Here is a 7378-nt window from a genome sequence, read left to right on the forward strand (position 1 = left end):
AAACAGAAAGAGACAAAAAAAAATTCTATGAAGTATTAGACATTCCTGTCTTAGGCTTCCCTGGTGGTTCAGCTGGTAAAGAATCCTCCTGCAATGAGGGAGACCTGGGTTCAATCCCTGGGTTGGGAAGATTCCCTGGAGAAGGAAACAGCTACTCACTCCAGTATTTTGGCCTGGAGAATTCCGTGGACCATATAGTCCATGGGGTTGCAAAGAGTCAGACACGACTCAGCGACTGTCACTCACTCAAATATTCTCCGGCCTCCACTTCACTAGGAATGTCTGTTTCTTGACTAATTTACATCAGGCCATGCCCAGCCTTACACAGTTTCACCATCTCTTCACTACCTTTCCTCCCTCTTGGCTGTAGACTTCATTCAAGCCTCCCATACAACCATGGGGAATCTGAATTCTCACTCTAATTAACAAATTAAGTCATCTCTCTCTGCCTCCTCCACAAAACTTCATTCCTGGCTCATATTTTCTTGTTAAAACCTAGCAACAACCTCAACATAATGAAAGGGTCTTTTATTTTCTAACCATATCAACTCTCTTTAGAAAGCAGCTGTAAATTATAAAAGATGAATATGTTGGCATTTGTAACAATATATACAGAGAAGCCTGGCGGGCTACAGTCCATAGGGTCGCACAGAGTTGGACAAGACTAAAGCGACTTAGCACCCACACAGCACACACTTAAACTCTCTACCAGAAATGTATGTTGCTTTAGTTCACTGACTCTCACAAATTACTGGACAGTTATTTTGATATTATCTCCTTTGTAAACTGACAAAACTGAGAAGAAGGATGTGATAGTTTTCAGAGTTGTGCAGCCAATAGGTGGCAGAATGATTCTCTCAGGTCTCTATGACTCTTTAAATGAGGTTCTCAGTTGTTGTGGTACATATACATATGCAAACAAACCCAAACTCATGCTCCTGAGGGTGCACACACACACACTCTCTCTCTCTATCTCACAAAAAATAATAGAGCTCGAAGATTCTGTGAAACTTGATTTAAAGCAGATTGCTCAGGACCCTTGAATTAAGATTTGGGAGACAAGAAAAAAGTTGGGAGTTGGGAATTCAGGGTCTAAAATTAATCAAGGTGGCTATCTTCCAGGGAGAGAGAGTGGGGAGGAATTACAGGTAGGGATTTTCTTCCCTGTCACCTTTTCTAAGCAGTCATATTCCTGGTTGGGAGCAGATGCCCGGAGCTTCATGGAGGGAGGCAGAGAGGAGCTGCCAGTCATCACCTGTCATTGGTCACAGGAGCCACATGGGTGGCAGGAGGTGGTCTTCTCATGCCCAGGTCATGTCTCACACCTGAGGGCAGAGCCCAAGACCAAGCTTAAAGGGCCCTGGGGCCAGAGCACCTCCATCCACTCCTCTCCTGGGGTGCTGACAGCCCTGTGCTGTGTGTACCCTAGTGAGTGTCCCCTGGGAGTGGAAGCAGGAGCTTCCACAGAGGATGCTCAGAGCAGAAGGGAGGGTGGGGGGCAGGGCCTTGGGGATGGCAAGAATGAGGGGAGCTAGAGAGAAAATCTAGAAATCTGATGAAGGCTGAGCTGTGAGGTAGGGGGTGGCATTTGTGTATCTATGCTCTGTGCTCTAAGTTAGTTCTATATCTTTTTGAGTTTCTCAGACTTAGATAAGCTAGAACTTTCAGAATGAAAATCTTACCCTGGAGAAATCAGCTGTGTTTCTTCTACACAGCCTCTACTAGGGTCACAGTGATTTTCAAACAGTGGAGACCAGAGGCAACATATTTGGGGTTTGATAAACAGAGAGATCCATGGGCCTCAGCCTCATGAAGCATCATTGAGTTGGTCAGGAGTGCTGCCTAGTCATCTGTATCAGAAACTCAAAAGTTGAATGAGTAACACGTTGAAATTCACCTGCTAAAGTGTGGAAAAAATGGTTCTGTGTTACAAAGGGTTTATAACCAAGACTAGATTCACTAGACCAGAAACCCTAGGTTCACATTCAGCTTGCCTTGATTGGTTTGGGACTCTCTTCTCTATTTCTAAAATGATTTGGTGACTCTATTTTATATACACATAGAAATAGATGTATACCTGTACACATAGGTATAGATATATACAAGTATGAACATAGATAAATACAGATACAGATAGATAATATATAAACAGAATTTCAGAGGGTCAACATATGGGCTGGTTAACCAAATACATATGTACAATTATGAAATTATATATCATACATATGATAACAATATGTGTCTCTGGAAAGCTCTGTGGGAAATTCCTCCAGCAGGGAATTCTTAGTTCTTCCTTAGCAGAGAGCACAGCTGCTCCAAACTGGCTCCTCAGTCAGTCAGATCAGTTGCTTAGTCATGTCTGACCCTTTGTGACCCCATGGACTGCTGCATGCCAGGCTTCCCTGTCCATCACCAACTCTTGGACCTTGCTCAAACTCATGTCCATTGAGTCAGTGATGCCAACTGGCTCCTAAAGTGGACATTTTCAGAATTCTGAGTGGTGTAGAGTGAACTTGAGTCCGATTTTGTGAAGGCTGATTTTGCCTTCTCTAGTGAAAGTATCCTGACTTCGGGCAACTTTGTTAATTCAGTTGTCCTCTATGTCTTGCTTTGTTGAAAGAAGGCAACCTATGTCTGTTTTACAAAAAGCTCTCAAATTGCAAATGAGATAGTGGGAAAGCATTTGAAAAACTATATTGTAGATAAAATTTCTCTGTGACTTACTTTGCCAGGCTTTTAGAATGTCAGAGAAAGACAAGATGGCAAAAGTCCATAAAGGAAGTCTCTGTGTGCTGGTCTGGCCTGTTCTCTGACTCCCCCTCAGCTCCTGAACACGCCCACCAAGATGTCCTGTCAGCAGAGCCAACAGCAATGCCAGCCCCCTCCCAAGGGCCCCACCCTGAAATGCCCCCCAAAGTGTCCCCCGCAGTGCCCCCCAGTCTCCTCCTGCTGTGGCTCCAGCTCCGGGGGCTGCTGCACTCTTTTTCCTTTTTAAGACATATTTTTATATTAGGGATATTAAATCCTTACCTGGCACATGTGTTGTATTTCTCCGTGGTTGATTACTTGTCCTTTTGCCTTTGCAACCTGCAATTAAATTTGTATATAATTTATCCACCTTTTCCTTACATATTATGAGATTTGTGCCATTCTTATTTTCCGGCCACTTAATAATGAAGTAACAATCACCTACTCTATTTCCTTTATAGTATTGTCTCATCATTTAAAATTTAAAAGAAAGTTTTTCAAGAATGGGAAAAAGGCTAAAATGTGTTAATGTACCAGTTTGTAGCTTAAAAGGGAGGAGAGTGAGAAGGTACAGCAAAAAGAATACAGTCTGAATTACTTCACATTAACTCTCAGCAGTGCCTCCTCCAACTCCCTGAGAAGAGGACAGAATGAAAAAGTAAGAAAAAGAAACCTTGCATTAATGCATGGCCTCAGAAAGCCTTTGGTCACCAAACTGTTTATTGAATGAGGCCAAAGCCATTGACAGCTAATATCCAAGGCCAGAGGGTCAGTCCAAGTGATATGGTTATAATCGTATTTCTGACTCATCACTCAAGTCCAAGTAGATTGATATTTGGGCTCTGCCCTACCTCAAGGAAGAGGTGTGGACCAGATGACCTCTTTACCCCATCATTCTAGGAATCAGGAGCTGGGATCCCGTGTGAGCCAGTGCGCAGATATCCTGTCCACTCCCCCATAACTAAGCTAATAGGAACAAGCTGGGCCAATGTCATAACCAGGTGAGACAGAGGCAGATCTCTGCAGGGTGATGTGGCCATCACAACTCACTGTGCCTGTCTCAGAGTGTGGTCTCCTAGGAGCGTAACCTGTCATAGAGAAGAGCAAACCTCAATATCAGTGCTAATGCTAATGAAAGGATTTTTAAGAATCTCTGAACCACCTGTGTGTGTGTAACCTTGTACAGTTGCTGAAGGGAATCAGAAATATAAGACCCAAGTTGTATTGTCAGAGGATCTATTAAAATTTCATTCATGAGAAATGTCACATAAAAGCTATGGAGTAAGCAGGACTTGAAGTCCCTGACTCAGAAAGGAAAACATCATGGAATAAAGCATAGGACTAGGATAGGGAGATGGTGAAGGACAGGGAAGCCTGGCATGCTGCAGTCCATGCGGTCGCAAAGAGTCGGACACAACTGAGCAACTGAACAACAAAAGGATAGGGAGAGACATGTTTCCAGTACAACCAATATGTCAGTTCGTTCAGGGAAGCAAATCAGAAATTGAATTAGTTGTACTAAGTCATATTGCAGAGAGCCTTGGATGTCAGTCAAAGTGCTGCCCATGCTCTGGAGCCCTGGATGAGACTTCCTTAAAGTGTGGGGGTAATGATTCCTAGGGTGTGGGATGATGGAGAGAGAACACGCCTGTATCCCAGTGAAGATTGGCATCAAGGATAAATCCTAACACATGGAGGCAATGAAACATCAGAGGAGGCTGTGCATCTTGAGATATCTTGTGCTGAGAACATAGACAAGGTGGATTCTGTATCCATATCTATGTCTGTATTATATATACTGTTAAACAATTTAAAATACAATTATGTCCACACATACAGCTCACCAAAGGTCCGTCTAGTCAAGGCTATGGTTCTTCCAGTGGTCATGTATGGATGTGAGAGTTGGACTATAAAAAAAGCTGAGCACCGAAGAAGCTCCTTGCAGTCCAAGGAGATCCAACCAGTCCATCTTAAAGAAGATCAGTCTTGGGTGTTCACTGGTAGGACTGATGTTGAAGCTGAAACTCCAATAACTTGGCCACCTGATGTGAAGAGCTGACTCATTTGAAAAGACCCTGATGCTGGGAGATTGAGGGCAGGAGGAGAAGAGGACAATAGAGGATGAGATGGTTGGATGGCATCACTGACTCAGTGGACTTGGGTTTGGGTGGACTCTGGGTTTGGGTGGAATCTGGAGTCCCTCTGGTGAGGGACAGGGAGGCCTGGGGTGCTGTGGTTCATGGGGTCGCAAAGAGTCGGACACGACTAATCAACTAAACTGAACTAAGTATAGCTCACCAGATACTGATTCTCCTTGCCCGACAGACTTAGGCGTAGATACTACTGTTACGTCTTTGTGTGTGTGCTAAGTCGTGTCATACTCTTTGGGACTCCATGGACTATAGCCTGCCAGACTTTTCTGTCCATGGAATTTTCCAGGCAAGAATACTGGAGTGAGTTGCCATTTCCTCCTCCAGGGAATCTTCCTGACCCAGGGATCAAACTCCTGTCTCTTGCATCTCCTGCATTGGCAGGGGGGTTCCTTACCACTGCGCCACCTGGGAAGACTGAGTTCTGTCTACCTCCTCTCAAACTCTAGAGAGTTATTTTGGACACTTATGGAGGGAGCGCTTTCTTTTCATAGCTAACTCCTAGGTCTAATTTGCCTTCATCTAATTAATTTGATGATTTTTTAAAATACTACTGCTCTGTAGGCAAGGGAGGACACAAACAAAATTAACATCAGCCAATATATTAATCTCCATAAAACGTTCGAAGGTTTAAAAAAAAAGTCCTTGAAGGAACACTTGTGTGGAAGTCTTCCTATTCTGTCAGGTCCTCCTGCCTCTTCCAGCTGGAGGCTTATTTCCACAGCATCCTCCTCTACAAAGGCCTCAGGACTGAATTCTGTCATTGTCTCTCCCTGCTACTTTCTGGTCCACAGGCTCAGCCTCTTTCCTCATGTAAGGTCCTTGGAAGGCAAATTCTCATTCTACCATAGAAGTCAATGCATATTTACTCTCTAGCTCCTCTGCATGGATATCATTTTATGAAAATGTACAAAAGAACTCAGTTGAAAAAAAAAATGTTCATTTAAAAAGTTAGATGTACTTATCCTAGAAAGTAACTTACCTAAAAAAAAAGCTACTCATTTTTAATTATCAGTGAGTAGATAGCTCATATGAGGGTCCATTGTGTTATAGGGCCTTTTGCAGGAAGAAAAACATCTTTGTTCCATGATTCTGTTGACCCTCAGGATACTATTGAGAGTGATTCTTAGCAACTAATTTAAAGCTGAGGAAACTAAGAATGCGAAAAGTTGGGTGATTTTTCACAAGATCACACAGCTGAGTGTCAGGACCGGGATTCTGTCCCTTGTGTGTTTCACACCCAATCCAGGCTTTGAACTGGACTGGTACAGACACACACAGGCACACACACATGATGGGCCTGGGGGGCTGGGACACAGCAGAGACACTTGGAGACTTCATGAATCTCAGTTCAAAGCAGACCATCAGGGAATTAGGACAGGAGTGCTTGGGAGGCCAAACACTAAGACGAAGGTGTGAGGGACAGACAGATGTAAGGAGAATGAGGTGGCACTGATGCTGGCGATGCCCTGAGCCCCATGGAGGGAGGCAGGGAGGAGCTGTCCAGTCATCACCTGTCACAGGAGCCACGTGGGTGGCAGGAGGCGGTCCTCTGATGCTCAGGCCCTGTCTCACACCTGAGTGCTGAGGCCAAGGCTGGGATAAAAGGACCTCGGGGCCAGACCACCTCCATCCACTCCTCTCCTGAGGTGCTGACAGACCCTGAGCTGCTTGTACTCTGGTGAGTGTCCACTGGGAAGGAGATAGGGCCTTGGGGGCCGTGGTCCGTATTATTAGAGAGAGACAAGGCCTGGAAGGACGGAAGGAGCCAGGAACTGGCAGGAAGAGTGAGAGAACCATAGGAGTTTAGTGATGACTAGGGACACTCTGAGGGAACCAAAGATGCTGTATAGGACTCCCAGGATGAAAGGAAACCATTGGCTGCTCTGACATTCTGGAACAGGTCTCAGAAATGGAGTTTACCTTCAAGAGATACTGTATTCCCTGCAAAGTACGATCTGGGGACAGCAATTCTCAGAGTGAGGCAAGGATCAGAGGCACTCTGGGAGATTGCTGCATACGTGGGTCAGGATAGAGCCTGGGAATGCATTGCACAAGTTCTAGAGGGGAAAAAGCACAAGAAGTTTAAAGCTCTCTAGGTCAAGGATAGTGTAAGAGGTGTCTCTGAGGCCATCAGAAGCCAGGTTCTGATAAGGGACGTCTTATCTTTCTCTCTAACAAGGTGAACCAGCCAGGAAATTGCTAAGACTCCTTCCAATCTAATGTTGTAAATATCTAAAATGTTCAATTATTTGCAATGTTAACAAAATATTTTTTCCATAAAGAAAATATTTTGGTAATATTTGGATGACATAAGTGAAAAAATTATGTTTTAGTGAATATCATTTGGTCTCAGTCTTCAAATTAATGAAACAATTGATGACCTCGTTTTACTTTAAAATGATAAGCTGAGGTTCAGAGGAGATGCTGTCAGAGTGGTTGATAAGACATTAAAATGATAAAAGGGTCAGGTTATTTAA

This window comes from Cervus canadensis, chromosome 2 (assembly GCF_019320065.1).
Source record: "Cervus canadensis isolate Bull #8, Minnesota chromosome 2, ASM1932006v1, whole genome shotgun sequence".
NCBI classification, from domain to species: Eukaryota; Metazoa; Chordata; class Mammalia; order Artiodactyla; family Cervidae; genus Cervus; species Cervus canadensis.